Consider the following 18,040-nt stretch of genomic DNA (forward strand, 5'->3'; position numbering starts at 1 on the left):
TTGCAGCTTTCTAAATTTTATGAGTAAATTTTGTGGAAAACTGTGTAAATAGAGCATAATTATTTTAAAACTAGGAGCCTTTGTTATTAGTCATCTAACTGTCATGGGTATACAAAGCACCCTGCTGTATAGACAAAAGACTGAAAAAAGTTACCTGTAGAGAGTTTTTGCTATTGAAAGAATAAAAACTAAAGCAATGGAGTGAACTTTTGGTTCACAGAAGCAAATACTGAATACTAAACCTGGCTGAGGGAAAATCACTTTAGCCTGATAACCAGATTACTTAGAACAAAAATAGAGAAAATTAAGAACTGAAGAGCAGAAAATTAAGGTGGAATGCAATTTAAAGAGTAAGTAGATGATGTAGGCTTTCATTTTCTTCCCCCCCAGTGTCCAGCTAATTAAAATTACAATCAAAATGAAAGAGTCTAAACTTGTAAATATCTTTAGCTAATGATTTTGTCTTTTTAATCATCCTCACATTCAAAGTCTTCTTTTATTCATTTAGGTCTTTACAATAAAATGAAATTGTTTTCCCCTGTAAAAATCCTCCTTTTAATTTTCCTTATTGGCTTCTCTTTATATTAAATATTTTCTAGTTCTTTTTTCCTCTTCTCTTTATATGATATTTTTTTCAGTTTTTACTTTGAACATACTTTGGCAATAGTTGTGTGAGCAGAGTTTGTGTTTTATTTAAATATTTAAATGCTGATCCAAATACAGAGTTTTTAGTCTCCCTCACTCATAAAAACAATACTTATTATAATATATACCTTATAAAATAAAACTTCCAAAAATTTAAGTAGATTTGATTTTGTCATCTCATTATAAATATTTCTTTATTGCCTTTACCACCAGGAACATAGTTTATATTTCAAAGCAAAGTCACAAGCAAAGTAAGATAAGCCACTCCCAAAAACCCAAAGGTCAAATGTTTTCTCTGATAAGTGGATGCTGATATGTAACAGGGGGGCAGAAGGTTAAGGGAAGAATTGGAGGAACTTTGGATTGTGTAGTGGGAAATGAGGGAGAGGAGAGGGAGGGGAAAGGAAAGATGGTGGAATGAGACAAGCATCATTACCCTATGTACATGTATGATTACATGAACATTACAACCAGAGAAATGAAAAGTTGTACTCCATTTGTGTACAATGAATCAGAATGCATTCTGCTGTCATGTATAACTAAATAGAAAAAACCATTAAAAAAAAGTCCTTTGATTCATAGGCACTTTGCATTGTATCTGTCTTTACAAATGTGTTACACTTCAAACTGTCCTGGAATAAGTGTTTGGGGACCCAGGGAATTAAAAAGCACCTGGGTGCTTTTTCTAGGCTCAAGACTGCGAAGTTAATCATAGAGTAGCCCATTAGGTAACCAGGTCTAATACACATTAGTCAGGAATACCATATATACCCTTTGTAGAATTTGTTTCTGAGACTGAGATGAGATCAGAACTTTGTATAACATCCCATCTCCTTTTCCATTTATGCCCAGCTTATCTTGTTATGGTTAAGATATGAGGTATTTCCCAAATGCAGGAATGTTCAAAGGTGAGATGATTGGATTGTGGGAGCTGTAACTAATCAGTCCACCCTAGTTTGGACTAGGTGCTAATTGTTGGCAGTTGGGGCAAGACTGGAAGAGGTGGGTCCTTGAGGGTGTGCCCTGGAAAGGTTCCTCTTACCTGTGGCTTCTTCCCTTCTTCCTTTGATCTGCTTCCTGTTGTCATGAATAGTGTTCCTCCACCATGTCCCTCCACATTGGTGGGCTGCCTCACCTAGGTTTCAGAACAATGGAGTTGGACCACCATGAACTAACTTCTTTTAGAGCTTCAGTGAACCAAAATAAACTTTTCTGCACCTCAGTAGCTCTTGTTGGATGTTTTGGTCACAGTGACCAAAAAGCTAGCTAACACATACCTCATTAGTCTATTAAAATTAAAAGACTTACTGATTCTGTCTTTGTCTTCTGAATTCTCCCACTCTTCCCTTCTTCATTACCACCACTGCAGTCCAAGCATCATCATAACTTAACCAGTTTGCTTGAAGAGCTCCTCAATTGTTCTTTCTCCATCTTCCCTAATGTATGAAAAGCCAAACTTTTTTTTTCCATTTTTTTAATTTGTTCTAATCAGTTTTATATGACAATAGAAAGCATTTTGACACATCATACATAAGTGAAGCATCACTTCTCATTCTTCTGGTTGTACATGATCTAAGATTATACTGGTCATGAAATCCTATATGCACATAAGGTCATAATGTCCAATTCATTCTATCATCCTTCCTACCCATCCATCCCCTCCCCTCCCTTCACTCTCTTTGGTTTCATCCAAAGTACCTCTATTCTTCCTAGCCCCACCCCCATTGCGAATTAGCATCTGCATATCAGAGAAAACATTCAGCCTTTGGTTCTTTGGAATTGGTGAAAAGCCAAACTTAAAACATAGCCCTACATTTCAAAATATCACTAGAGACTTCTAATTGCCTAGTTAGTAGTTAGCTGAAGTAGTTATCTAACTCACCTCCCAACTGACCCCATTTACCTCAGCCCTTCTGTGTCAACATCACAGCCAGTTGAGATTTTATGTATCAAATAATGTTATATACTGTGTGAGTGATTTTCCCCCTAAAAACTGAGGTATAATCCTTTCATTCCCTCGCTTAAAGTCTCACAAATTCTTCCTATAACCCTTAGTGAAAGTTTTTTATATGACATTGACTTCAAGGTCTTCTAAGGCCTATCTCCCATCTCATATATTAGAATTGTTTTATTTCTCTTCAGACTCCTATTCTTTATATTCTAGTTTCTTGAAAATATCATATCCTTCTTACCTCAGGTTGACACTCCTATGCCTATTATCCTCTTCTTTGTTTAACCTAGCAAACTCCTACACATCTCAGATTAGTCACTTCCCATGAGACTTTGTACCTTATATCTCAGACGAAGTCAGGTCTAGGTTGTACACTTATCAATTTCTACCCCTTTATGATAGATATCACAGCGGTAGTATGTTTTAGCTGTCTCTTCAGTGAGATGCAAACTCCATTGTGGCAAGGACTATGAAGCACCCTAAATAAATAAATATTTTTGAACAAAAAAATAAAGTATTGAGGGGATGAAAAGTAGAACAATTTAAATAGAGATTTTTGAAATGGTAATATTTGGACCACAACCTGAGGAAGGAAAGACAAGAAGAAGTCATCCGGGAGATCATCATTCCAGGCAGAGAGAATAACCAGCACAGAGATGGGACATGTCTGGTGTGTTCAAGTAATAGCACAGTGGTCACTGTGACCAAGGCAATGAGAATAGTAGAGAATGATATAGGAGAGGAAAAAGAGGATCCAGAGAGATCTCATGGGTCCTTGCAAACTCTCTGGAGATTTGGACTTTTGCTTGTTTGAAATAAGGAGCTACTGGAAGGATTCAAGTAGTACAGTGACATGATATGTTTCCCATTTTTGAAAGATCTGGCTTGTGTTAGCAACAGAGGGGCAAGCATAGAAGCAGGGACCAGCTAGGATATTATTTAGAGAACTATTCTTGCTAACTTCTTAAGTGTGGTATATATCTCTAGTGATAATCCTAAATGAACTGACTTAAGGTTGTGAATTTTAAGTTTTGTTTTTCACACAGTGATGGACCTGGTGGAGAAGCATTAAATGTAAATTTAATAGTCTCAACATGATTACTCTTTCCTTCCTAGAAGTGGTAGAGTTTCCTTATGAAACCTGGGAAATGTTAACAGCAGTTCTTTGACAGGTTAGAGTACCTAGTCATGTTTTGTGCAATGTGGAAAAGCACTCACATTTTCTCATCTTTTCACATAATTTAGAAACTATAATATTCATCCATAAATTCATCACACAGTTATTTCCTTAATGTTTATTATTGCACAGCATAATTTTAGTTGTTTTAGGGAATAGAAACAAATATAATACATATCCCTGGCCTTAAGGAACCTATTTATAATATAGTAAATTTCATGAGATAGGATTATAATTGGATAAGAATAACTTTATGGGAAATTAGACTTGTTATCTACCTCAGGATAAACATATTTATGATCTGATACAGTCTGGATCCCAAAAGTTTTATATTTGGAAGTTACTATAATAAGATAGTTTGAACAATCTGACCAGATTTCATGAATAACTATTACATGTAGCAACAGAAATTTGATCTTCATATAGATATGGATTGCTTTTACAAAAATAAAAGACACAACTGTTGAAGAGTATCTATTGCTAGTAGGTGAGATTACAGTGTTCTTTGAGATGTTTTCTTAAAGATTGAAAAACAGAGTCTATACTAACAACATAAAGTAGCAACGTGAATCAATTTGTTCAGAATTTCCAAACTTAAAAGTTAAGTTTTAAAGTATCTTAAAATAGCTAAAATTTGATATAAAAGTCAATTTTAATAGAAACCAAATAATGAAAAAAGTTTCTAATTTTGGGCTATTGGTCTGTATTTATAGTGTTTTGGTAATCTAATTTAAAATTTTTCTGTGATAAAAATTTCATAATAAGCCCTGAACCATGTTATAAAAGTCAGTGCATGTGCCACATTTTTCACACACACACACACACACACACACACACACACACACACACATTCATAAGGAAGGTTGTGGCTTAACCTGGGTCTCGTGATTTCTAGCCTGGTGCTTTTTCTCATTCATTTATAGACTAAAAAAGCACAAAAGAATCAGAAGAATCACCTAAATTGTCCCATCTTTCCTCAATGCAGAATTCCTCTATAAAACCCTATTCTAATGAGCAATTCATCCATAATCTATTCCTAGCTATGTAAATTATATTCAATAAACTTTTAAAAAGTATGACTCTTAGATTTGACTTAAATGACCTTTGCAAGTGGTTAAAATGGACCATTTTTGTTGTAGCTGTAGTTTGTGGTACTGGCGATTGAACCCAGGTTACTGTATCACTGAGCTAACATCCCCAATCCCATTTATTTATTTATTTAGAGACAAGTTCTCACTAAGTTGCAGAAGCTGGCCTCAAATTCATCATCCTCCTGGCTCAGTCTCCCAAGTCACTGGGATCACAGGTGTGTGCCATGAAGCTTGGCTACAATGGACCAGTTTTTGAGTTGCCATGGAACAATCTTTGAAAATGAAATGCTAATAATCTTTGATACTTCTTATAGAGTGTATAAACCCAAAGCAAATAGCAGGTTACTTTGAGGGTAGTTTAAAAAACAGAGTCTATCAAGCCCTGTCAAAATCTTTTTATAGATGAAGTAAACAAAGGGTTCCCCCCACCCAGGGGAAATATTTCTGTGACATTACAAAACAGCATTTGCCAAAATTAATTCTATTTGAATTCAAGGACTCAGTTCATAAGAAGGGCCCTGTGAAAAGTGTTGGTACCAAACAACTAATATTGTCAGTATTAAAAGGACGAAACAACTGGTGATGTGAGAACTGTACCAACAGCACCATGGATTAACTTACATTCTCCTCTTTGTCAACAATTTCAATATTTTTCCATACAGTTTTCAATTACAGATGAAGTCTTCTCTAACAAATGGATACTATTACTCTTTCTCTAGTATAATCTTTTTTATTTCTCTAGTATAATCTTAATTGTGTATTGCTAATGCTTCTTTATTGAATCTCAAACCAAAACATTCTAAAGTTGATTAGTTGTTGTTGTTGTTCCAATGCTTCTGCGTTTTCAAAGCTTACAATTTTTACCTCTTGACCAAAATATCTTTCCTGTATGCTTCAGTTTATGCTTACAAAAATTGTAAATACTACTTTCAAATTTAGATTTTACTTTTCATCTCCAATACAAATACAAAATTTAGATTTTTCATTAACATCTCAGACTTAACAGTTCAGACCTATCCATGTGATTCAACCAAACCAAACATTTTTAGCATCTCTTTTGTATCAGCAAGGACATTACTGAATGTACCACTTTAGAGTACTCGCTAGCAATTATTCAGTTTGGGTAAGGAAAGAGAACAAATACACATGAAACAAGTAAAAACACGGTTTCAGGGAAACATCAATAAGTGCAAATGACTATAATGCAGTCATCACACAGTACAAGATTAAAGAATAGATTAAAGTTAGATTGAAATTAAGGTATAATTAGGGTAATTATGAAAACACTTTTTTGGAGATGAGTTTTGTGTGAGGTTTATAAAAAGTTCTAGTATATGAATTGGTTGGTGGGGGCAGGGATTTCCAGAGGGGCAAGGACATGAGAAGGAGTCAAGGCTGAGTATGAGAGGGTCAAAAACACATATCTGGTCAGAGGAAGGCAGGGTGCAATGGTATACCTTGCTGACCCATGCATTCTAATCTTTTTTAGTTCATCAACTATTACTTCTTTTTCTATTTAGCATAGACCCAACAATATATCTCTGTAACCACTCTGTGACCAGAATATTCAATCCTTACACCCTGTTTTACTACACTAACCCTGGCATGGCCAGCTTCAGACATCAGAAGAAGGAACCTGTGCAGTGATTGTTAGTGAACTGAACAAACTCAAATTATCTTTCTAATGCAAGTCATAGTCTTACACTACTTCCTTGTGTCTTCTCATCATAATCTTTACAATTAACTCTGCAATTTTTTTTTGAAAAGTTACTGTTTTAGTCAACTTTTTCACTGCTGTGACCAAAAGACCTGGCAAGAACAATTTTAAGGTGGAAAGTTTATTTGGGGTTCATGGTTTCAGAAGTCTCAGTTCATAGGAGGTTGACTCCATTCCTTGGGGCTTGAAGTTAGGCAGAACATCATGGCGGAAGAGTGTGGTAGAGGGAAACAGCTCAGGGCAGGGCACCAGGAAGCAGAGAGAGACTAAGCTCAGTTCACCAAATATACCCTGAAGGCACAACCCCAATGACCCCTTCTCCAGTCACACCCTACCTGCCTCCAGTTAATCCTTATCAAAGGATTAACATACCGCTTGGGTTAAGCCGCTCATAACCCAATCATTTCACCACTCAACCTTTTGAATTGTCTCACATGAGCTTTTGGGGAACAACTAACATCTAAACCATAACAGTTACCAACATTGGAAAACAATTTTTTCAGGGAGAGCAACAACTCCCCTGAGGCTGTGCTACAAGTTACAGATACCTATCTCCAATTCTGATTTTGGATTAATTCTACTTTTCTGTTCTTAGATTCAGTATGATGAAGAAAAACATTTGCTCATGTTGCAGCTACAAATCTATCATCTGTTGCTTCATCTGGGTTTTTAGAGACATATGGCAAAAATTCTACATCTCCTGTCATTTGCAATGTCCTCTCCCATTTTCCATTTTCTCCTTTCTAACTGCCTTCATCAGATCTCCTACCCCAACACCACTCAATTGATGAGGTCACTGGTCAAACAGCAAAGATTATCCTGCAGATATGTTGCCAATATGTTGCATCCTGTCCCCTTGATTTCACTGATGGTTGCAATGATTGGGTAGCACTTAGTTTATTACTGGCAGCATCAGCTAAATGAAATCCCATGGTATCTAGTCTTCTCTAGAACTACTATCAAGTCAGAACCTTCTCATAAAATGTAAAGTACCAAAGAGGGCATGGCCTTTGACCAAACTTGAGGGCCCTTCTCAGTGTATTCTCCTATGTGGAGTTAAGTGATTCTCCATTCAGTATCTGTGTCCACTATAAGAAAGTCAAGTACTATTGTTGCTTCCAGATCATCAAAGCCTATTGACAGAATGACTTGCATTGAAGCCCTGGACTTGATACTAAGCTTTCTTTTATGGTAGATCCTAAATATAAGTGGACAAAATTCAGATAATCTTGTTAATGGTCAGAACAAGACATATACATATGTTATATCTACTATTAATATACCCATGTTGAAAGCAGTAGCCTGGAATGCCACAGGTCCTCAAACATCCAGGCATTTTCCTGTCCTATAAATTCTCTTTATTTTTACAGAATTTTACAGTCATACTCTATTTATGAAATCATCCAAGGTTGTTTCTGCTTTCTGATATTCATGATGTCTTATCAGCATATTTTGTGGGTAATGGATCAAAATGTAATATTAGCAAATTTCCAGCAAACTAGATTGTACACTAGATTGTACACATATCCCTGAGGTATGATGAAGATTTGCAAATTTCTGGTGATGGCTATAAACCAAAATGGAAGATAAAATGTCTTGGCAAGATCAAGAAATGCTAAATGAGACACTAATTTATGTTATTAAGAAGAAATCACCACAATGCAGGGACAGCTAGAGCCTCTACTGATTTTGTTTTCCAATAATCTGCTGTAATTCTTCCGAGTCAATCAGATGGCAAAAAGCCATCACTAAATTAATCCTCAAATACACACCTTTCAGGGAGCAACTTTCAGGGTTGTAGCACTCCTATTAATTGCCTATTTTGGCAGGGAAGGAGAATGCCAAATGACCCCTATCTGGCGTTAATAAAATATTAGTCCTTACTTTATAAGTCAGGGAAACTATGTGTGGATTCTGCCAATTTCCAAAAATGCTCATTCCAACAATTCACTCCAGCTGTTAGGATATAACTCTAACATGCTTTGGGGGGTTCTACTGGTCTACCGTGAAATAAACTCGGGTCAGAACTCCATTTATCACCTTGAGTTCCCTAATGATCCCCACCACTGTCAACTGACTACAGTGGAATTCCAGGTTTCCAAGAATCAGTAATAACTTCAAGCCAATACAAAATATTTCCCAGGTTTGAGCGTTTTCCTCTCAATGCTCCAGTATTTAGGTTAACGACTGCCAGCCCCATTAGGAAGGACAAGGCAGAAGGTTCACAGTTTGCCTCTGTAGTGTTACAGCAGGATTTTTCCTCATAGGCACTAGCCTGCCCTTCATTGGGTGATGTTGGGTCTGTGAACTCAAAATCTTCTAGTACATTGGCTCCAGTGAGGCCTCTGTGCACCAGACCAAGAATAGCTTTGGTTAAATAAATCAAGACACACCTTAATTGGCTGTCTGTCTCTTTCATTCCTGGGGACCCCATGATTAATTAACCACAGTCAGAGATTTCTGCTACTGAAGCCATTCCCTGATCCCTGAGTGTAGCATCTGGCTATTAAAACAATACCCACTTTGCTTCAGACTGTTAATAGTCATCACCTGGGCCAGGCCACAGCCGGCTTCTCACATTCCCACTGAGATCAGGAATACCATTTTTATTGTAGCTCCTTCCACAAGCATTCCCAGTCCAGGAAAATACAGAGCCAGAAGAGCACTTTTAAATATTTGGGTATTTCCCTTTTCTCTCTATTTTTATTGGCAATGGATAGAAGTCTTCAGGGCCCTGGCAGGATGTAGGGGTGAAACGTACGATACATCACATAATACATTTAATCTACTTTCCTATCTTCCAGAGTCTTTAAATTCTTCCCTCTAGAGTCTGCCAAGGACTTTCTGGCCTTTTATTTCACCAAATGAGGCCAACAGTGGGTTCCTGTTTGCTTTAGCAAACCTAGAAAACTATAGTCAGCTGCCTGAAACACTCCATGGATGCAGTACGTCTTAGGAATGAATGCATAATAACAAATATAGCTCATTTATGTTCAGAAATAAAGAAATCTTAGATTCCTAACATTTCTGTATAATAAAATAATATGGGGGGTTAAAAAGTAAGATGCCTATAATACACACACACACACCACCACCACCACTACACCACTCTCATACACTTAAAAAAGAATCTCTGGGGTTAGTTTAGGCATCTGCATATTTTTTTCAATCTGCCCAACTGATTTTTATTTATGGTGATATTGAAAAACTACTGCTACAGAAGTTCTTATATTCACTTTTTAGATTTCTATTAACACCTGTGTACTATGCTAATAGCCTACATTTATAAATCCTCCTAAGATCTGTCTCTGAGCTTCAGCCCCCAAAACAATATTTCTCTCTTTGCTCTTTTCCTCCCATTTTTCCAAGAATCTGGAGGCTTACACAATGTAAAAGGTATTATCAAATATTGTTACGCTTATCAGGAACAGCCAAGCTCATAGTAAAAATCTTCTTTGTGCTTTTATTTAGTTACCTCTTGAGGGTTTCTTAACCTTTGTATTGTTGCCATTTTGGTCCGGACTGTTCTTTGTTGTGTTGGCTCTCTTGAATATTGCAGGATGTTTAGCAGATTTCCTGGTATCTATCCACTGGATGCCAATAACATTCCCCTCCCTTTTTGTGACAACCAAACATTAATCTAGATATTGCCAAATGTCCCCTAGGAGTCAAAATTGCCCTTAATTGAGAATTATTGACTACGGTCATTTCTACATAGAGTGTTAACAAAAACCTACATCTTAACATTTTATATACTAAATCTATTAATTTTCTCTCCACTCTTCCTGATATTGGATGTTTGTACCATTATCTATACTTTAGAAATTCAGAAATCTCCTTATGAGGGATGTATTCTTGAATAATTGTTTGAATGAGTATTTAGACACGATTTTGTATTGCTCTTGAATGTTGTATTTCTTAAGTCTCTTTTAAACTTTAACAATCATTTCCCCTCCCTGCCTTTTTGACTTGCATGCCATTGACTGGATGAAGAAATTGGGTCGGTTTTCCTATTGTATACTTTGCATTTTGAATTTGCCCAATCAGTTCCTCCTGATGTCATTTAGCTTGTTCCTGTGTTTTTTTTTTTTTTTTTTTTTTTTTTTTTTCTGTAAACTAGAAGTTATAGCCAAAAGCCTGATAATTTGGGGTCAAACATTTTGATTCTATACTTCACATGGTAGCATGTCCTTTGACATATAACATATGGTGTCCCGCTTTTATTTTAGAGGTGTCATGTCCTGATTCAACTATTATAAAGTTGATAGTATTGCATCTTGTAAATACCCTTTAACTAATGGCTTCAGTATCTATCGATGCTTATTGACTAAGTGAATTGTTCCATTAGGAGTTATGAAATGATCAAAGAGGCCCATCTCAAACAATTTGAGATAATAAATAGACAGCTGAAGTGAACATATCATAAAGTGTGTATGCAAGGTTAGGGTTAGAAAGATAAATTTGGAAATCATCAGCCAATGGAAAGCATTTAATACCCATAGATTAAATGTAATCACTAGTGGAGAAAAGATAGCCTCTTCAACAAATGGTGCCGGCAAAACTGGAAATCCATTTGCAGTAAAATGAAATTAAACCCTATCTCTCACCCTGTACAAAACTCAACTCAAAATGAATCAAGGATCTAGAATTTAGACCTGAGACCCTTCACCAAATACAAGAAAAAGTAGGCTCAAATCTCCATCATGTTGGCTTAGGATCAGATTTCCTTCCCATAGCACAAGAAATAAAAGCAAGAGTCAATAAATGGGATGGATTCAAACTAAAAAACTTTTTCTCAGCAAAGGAAACAATCAAAAAGGTGAAGAGAGAGCCTACAGAGTGGGAGAAAATCTTTTCCACAAGCACTTCAGAGAGAGTACTAATCTCCAAAATTTATAAAGAACTTAAAAAACTTTACACCAAAAATACAAGGAAGCCAATCAATAAATGGGCTAAGGAACTGGGCAGACACTTCACAGAAGATATACAGGTGATCAACAAATATATGAAAAAGTGCTCATCATCTCTAGTAATAGAGAAATGCAAATTAAAATCATCCTAAGATTTCATCTAACTCCAATTAGAATGGATATTATCAAGAACACAAGCAATAATAAGTGTTGGTGTGAATGTGGAGAAAAAGGCACACTCATACATTGCTGGTGAAGTTGCAAATTGGTGCAACCATTATGGAAAGCAGTATGGAGATTCCTCAGAAAACTTGGAATGGACCCACTATTTGACCCAGCTATCCCACTCCTCAGTTTATACCCAAAGGAATTAAAATCAGCCTACTACAGTGATGCAGTCACATCAATGTTCATAGCTGCTCAATTCACAATAGCTAGATTGTGGAACCAACCAAGATGCCCTTCAATTGATGAATGGATAAAGAAACGGTGGTATATATACACAGGAATTTTACTCATAGAAAAGAATAAAATTATGGCATTTGCTGGTAAATGGATGGAGTTGGAGAATATCATGCTAAGTGAAATAGGCCAAGACCAAAAAACCAAAGGCCAAATGTTTTCTCTGATAAGTAGATGATGATACATAATGAGGAGGGGTCGTGGGGTGGGGGAAGAGAAGAATGGATGAAGTTTAGATTGTGTAGTGGGAGGAGTGGGGGAAGGAAAGATAGTATACTGAGACAGATAGTATTACCCTATGTATATGTATGATCACGTGAATGGTGTGATTCTACATTGTGTACAACCACAGAAATGAAAAGTTGTACCCCATTTGTGTACAATGAATCAAAATGCAGTCTGCAAAAATAACAATTAAAAAAATGAAAGAAAAAGATGAGAAGAGGGTTCAGTAGCAAGCACTGAGGTACCTTAGTTTTTAACTGGATCAAGAAAAGCCAAAGGAGGGCTGAGAAGGTATGATCTACCTCTGTTTTCATGAACTTTTTTCATGATGTTCCCTGGAATATGGGAATTGTCTCCTGGTTGACTTTCCTGCCTCTATTGTCCCTTCTAATTCACCCCTCACAGACATAACAGATATTTTTCTACAAATTAAAACTATCAGATAAATTCCTAGATTAAAACCCTTTATGGAATATAACTCAGTGTTAGAGTACATGCTCAGCAAGTGAGAGTCCCTGGGTTCTAGCACCAAAACAAATAAAAACGCTTCCATAGTTCTGTATGGTTGCTAGTAAAAGCCCAGTGTCTACTGCCACTGTATAAGATTCTTTCTGAGGCGATTCTTCCCTACCTACTCAACCTCACATCTTGTCATTCCTTACCAGTGAGCACCTCACAGCAGTTTCCCCAAACATTCAGATTGTTTAATATTTCTGTAATTCTCATTCAGCTTCTTTTTGGAAGAACTTGTTTCACTTGATGAACACCTAACCCATATTTTAGAACCAAGCTAAAAGCAATTAAGTTATAAAATCCTTCCTGACCCCCAAATCAGGTAGTACTGATCTCCATTATTCTGACCTCACAGTAGTGTGTGCACGGGTCCCAAAGTGGGACTTTAATGCACTCCTTTACAAACAGAGTACTATTGTGATTACTTATTGTCTTTTCAATGAATAGCCTAGATTAAACCTTAAATACCCTAGAAAAACAAACAAACAAAAAAACAACATTTCCCTCTTTGCTCTTTCCTCTCTATTTTCCAAGGTTTCTAGAGGCTTATACTGTCTGAAAGGGATAGTCAGAAGGATGTTCATTCTGTGTTAGCCATGAGAACTGTTGACCAAATATCCTGGTTCTCCTTTTAAGCACATAGTTGGCATATATATTTCTGCCCACTTGAAGGAAGAAGTGGCACTGGTACTTATTGAGGTCAATGAGAGGTCAGCAGAAATGATTTCCCAGTAGAAGCTACTTGTTGGATCAACACTTGTTGAAATGGAGTCTTTATTAGCCAGAGTCCCTGTGTGGTGAGCATTTCAACCTGTATTCAAACGTAGCATGAGCAGGAAATGAAATATTTTTGTATTAAGCCACTGAGACTTGGAGTTGTTTGTTAGCTCAGAAGGATACAGCCAGCCCTGGCTGTCATACACACCAAGTAGGGAGAGCATAGGGTCTGATGGGTGTAGCTGGTAACCAAGCCTGGCACTGAAGAACTCGAATCCACCTCTTAATAGGGAAGAGTTTCAACCAAGGCATACGCTCACACAATTTTTCAAGAATTGACATTTTATTCTGGATAATTCTTATAGATAGAGGCCATCCTGTATATTGTATGAGGCTAAGTAATATCCCTGGTTTTTATCCACTGCTACCACCCTTCACATGAGTCCCCAAGCATTGCCAAATATCCTCTGGGCTTTGGGGTCAACATTCCAGCTGGAAACTACTACTACGTCTATTACATAGACCTGCTGTTAATGCACCACTTTACTGGGGCTGCTCTAGAGTTGGAGAGAGAAACATCTTCTGTCAGGGGTCCATTCTGCCAGTATAACTTTCAGTGGGCTCCCAGAGTCACATATCTTAAGGTTTGGGTCTTCCAGGCATAGGGTCCAAAACATCCTTCTCTTTACTCACTACCCCTCACCCTGGCCACCACAGAAGCACCACACTAAAGTCAGTTCAGGTGTCTGCTTCTTGTGATCTTGGATCTACTACCCTTGGATGTCCACACTCTCAGGAGTGAGGAGTGATCACTTTTGATCTTGGAAAAATATTTAATTTATATACCATTTAAATAAATAAAGTACATATAGACCACATATATGTATATACACACACACACTGGGTAATTTACATATTTATCTAGTAAAATAGCTAAGTAGACATTCTGAGCTTTTTTTTCTTTTTTTGGCTCAACTACTCCAGAGAAGATAGACACTTCCCTTTGGAAAGAGGAACTAACTTCAGTGCCTCAGAGTAACTTTTCTCTGTAGGCATCTCTTTTACTAGGAAAAGAAGAAAAAAACCTTACATGTTTAATTCGTGGTGGGCCATAAAAATAATGATAACTACTATTAAAGTAATTATTATAAATAATTTCTGACATCTGTTGAGAGCTATGTACTAAGCCATGTTATGTATAGCTCATTAATCCTCATAACAGTCCTAGAGATATGTTATGATTTAGATATTAAGATGTCCCCCCAAAGCTCATGCATGAGGCAATGCTCAAAGGCTTGGAGGTGAAATGATTGTGTTCTGATAGCCTGAACCCAATTAGTGTATTAATCCCCCGATGGGATTAACTGAGTGATAACTGATAATTGAAAGTGGGTAAGGTGTGGTTGAAGGAGGTGGGATATTAGGGGTGTTCCTTTGGGGTTTTTAATTTGTATCTAGTGAATTTGTATCTTTCCTTCTGCTTCCTGATCATGTCCTGAGCCACCTTCTCCACCACAGTCTTCTGCCATGATATCCTGCCTCACCTCAAGCCCCGAGGAATGGAGCTAGCTGTCTAGGGGGTGAGACCTCTGAAACCATGAGCTCAAAAATAAAATTTTCCTACTCTGAAATTGTTCTTGTTGGGTCTTTTGGTCACAGCAGAAAAAAAAAAAAAAAAAAAAAGCTGACTAAAACAAGATATATAATTTATGTTTTTCCATATTTTATAGAGGAGGAATCAAGGGAAGAGAGGACTTACATAATCTGCCCAAAGTTATACATTAGTGGACTTTGAGTCTGGACATAAATTCACTCAGTTTGATTCCTAAGACCCTCCCACCTTTAACTATTTGCATCTAAAATATAATCAAGTGAGAGTTTCACTTCTGATAAAGAGTCATAAAGACCTGCTGGGGACTGTTTCACGCCAAAATAATCACAACTGGTGGAAATTATTTTAAAAAGCAAAATATTTAATGTCTCCAGAAATTAAAGGTGTATAGTTTCTTCTTAAAGGAAGATATGGTTATTCAAGAAAATCAACTAATTCTCAATAATAGTGCCAACAGTGTTGCTTGAGCCATGTCCTGCTCTTTCCTTCCCCAGCTCAAGTCTCTTGGAAGATCCAGTTAGATATGTGTCACTAAGATGAAGTTCCCACTTCCCTCAGTTCACAGACAAGGGAGATCCTATACCACTGGGAGGGGTAGGTGTCCAGCATTTTTTGTCCCCTGTAGCTCCAAGTTGTAGAGGCTAAGTTCTCGTGAGAACAGCTGAGAAGTCACAGGCTCCTTCCTCCACCTATCCCTACTCACACCTACAGGTTCCCCTCTAGGAACAGTATGGACCCAGAATTCTGGGGCTCCTAATCACTCTTACCCTAACTTGCTTATAGTGTAAAGGTTCCATGATTAGAGCTATAAGCTGAAAAGAATGTATACTAATGACCAACAACCACATAAGAAGGTGCTCAAATCATTAACCACTAGGGAACTGCTGATCAGCCACATGGAGATACCACTTTACACCAACTAAGATGGCTATAAACAAATTGGGATATAATAATAACTGTTGTGGAGAATGTGGAAAAATTAGAGGGCTCATAAGTTGCTGGAGGAAACCTAAACAGGTGAACTATTTTGGGAAACAGGATGGAAGTTTTTCTTAAAAGGTTAAGTCTCTCTAAAACTACCGTATGTCCTAGTAATTCTACTTTAGGTAAATAGCCAAAAGAAATGAAAACATAGATCTGTATAAAATATCAGACATGAATGTTTTTAGCAGCATTATCCTTAATAGCCCCAAAGTAGAAACAACCAAAATGTCTGTGATCTGATGAAAGGGTACGTAAATAAAATATGAAATCCACACAATGGAATAATATTCAATCATGATTGAGGTCTGGTGGAAGGTACAGCATAGATGAACCTTGAAAACATTATGTTAAATGAAAGAAACTAGTCAGGAAAAATCCATCTATTCCATGATTCCAGTTATATGAAATGTAAAGAATAGGTAAATGTATAGAAACAGATTTGTGGTTGGCTCAGGATAGGGGTAAGGGAAATGGGGAATGACACTTAATAAATAGAGGTTTTCTTTAGAGGGATGTACATGTTCTAAAATTGTGATGCTACACAACTCTGTTTAAATGAATTGTATGATTTGAGTGGATAGATTATATATGATTTATATATCAATAAAGCTATTATAAGGTACAATCCAGTGTTATAGTATCTTCCTATACCATCCAGTAAATCCTAGAAAGTAGGAGTCATGTCTCATGCATCTCTTGTTTGTCACAGAGATCTAGTACAGAGGCAAAGAGCATGAATTCTGGAATTAGATCCACCTGAGTGTGAGTCCCAGTGTTGGGACATACTACCTGTGTGGCTTTGGGCAAGTCATTTATGTTCCCTAAGCTTCAGTTTCCTCACTTATATAATAGAAGTGATAAAATTAAAATCACAGAGTTTTCACAGGGATATGATGAGTTTATGCATAAAAAGAATTTACTAAAATGCCTGGCACATCGTAAGTTCTCAAGAAATGTTACGTTTCATTTATAGCAGGTGCTCAGTAATTGAAAAGAAGAAAGGACAGAGGCAAAATCATGTATGTGTGGGCAATGGGCTTGGGGACAAGATCTGCCTATGGTTATGGCACTGGAATTTCTTACTGCCAGGATGAGTAGAAAGTCACTGTAATTTTTGAACTAGGGAAATATAAAAACTTTAAGTTAGAGTTGCATAATTGTGAATTAGGGTCTTTTAGAAAAGTGGTGTTACAAGCAAAGGAGCACAGTTGGAGAAAATTTGAGTACTAATTTCTGCCTGGAATTCAGAAGTTATTTCTTTCCAAACTTTGATTCAAAAAGCTGTAAAATGTACATAGTAATCCTTGCTCCAGCCACTTTACAGTGTAACTGGAAAGCCCAATGACAGAACATGCATGAAAGGTTCTGAAAACTAAACAGGTGAAAGTAATCATCCTTATTAGATTGTTAGTCCTAGATAATGGTAGCAGTTATCCTGTGCATATATTTATTAAAATGATAGTTAACAATGTTCACAAGTTGAGTTCTCTGTGAAGCAGACTGTGGCAAAGAAACTTTATTAGGAGGAAGTTTATTCAGGAATTCTTGTGGGATCAGCACCTGTTGGGGAAGGGAAGGGAAAGAAGCAGGACAGAGTGGAGGGAGAAGATGGACCATGGGTCCTCATATGACTGCAGGAGATGCTCTGAAACTGAGATAGCCCTTCAGAATCATCCTCCATGTGGAGAGGAGAGTCCTTTATACCTCTGCAAGAGTGGTCATTAAATAAGCCCTACCCTAGAGACAGGGCTTGACTCTGGGACAGTCAGCTCACTTTTTAGCAAAGAGCAAATCACAGAAAAAGTTTACAGGTAAGCACTGTCAACGAACAGCAATCTTGGGTGGGACAATGCCTGTTAATCTTGTAGGAGATTAGGACTGCAATGCACATCATCCCTGAAAATGATAGTATATAGTGGAGATTTGGCAAGCATTGGGTAAACTTCACTGGAAGATTTCCAAATTTGGATAAATCAGGTCAATTGTGTTCTTTTGCCTTAGTTATCTCATTCAGACACACACACACACACATACAC

At 37.0% G+C, this 18,040-nt stretch overlaps 1 protein-coding gene across 1 annotated transcript in view; it reads right to left on the reverse strand.

The window, feature by feature from the left end:
* Positions 1 to 1,971: 1,971 nt before the first annotated feature.
* The window catches only part of Vrk2 (VRK serine/threonine kinase 2), a 207,763-nt gene continuing 191,694 nt past the window's right edge, over positions 1,972 to 18,040 (reverse strand). The window contains exon 15 of the transcript XR_007104759.1: positions 1,972 to 2,081. The gene's annotated coding sequence lies outside the window, so the exon portion shown is untranslated. The remainder of the gene's footprint in view (positions 2,082 to 18,040) is intronic.

This window comes from Sciurus carolinensis, chromosome 13 (assembly GCF_902686445.1).
Source record: "Sciurus carolinensis chromosome 13, mSciCar1.2, whole genome shotgun sequence".
Lineage (NCBI taxonomy): Eukaryota > Metazoa > Chordata > Mammalia > Rodentia > Sciuridae > Sciurus > Sciurus carolinensis.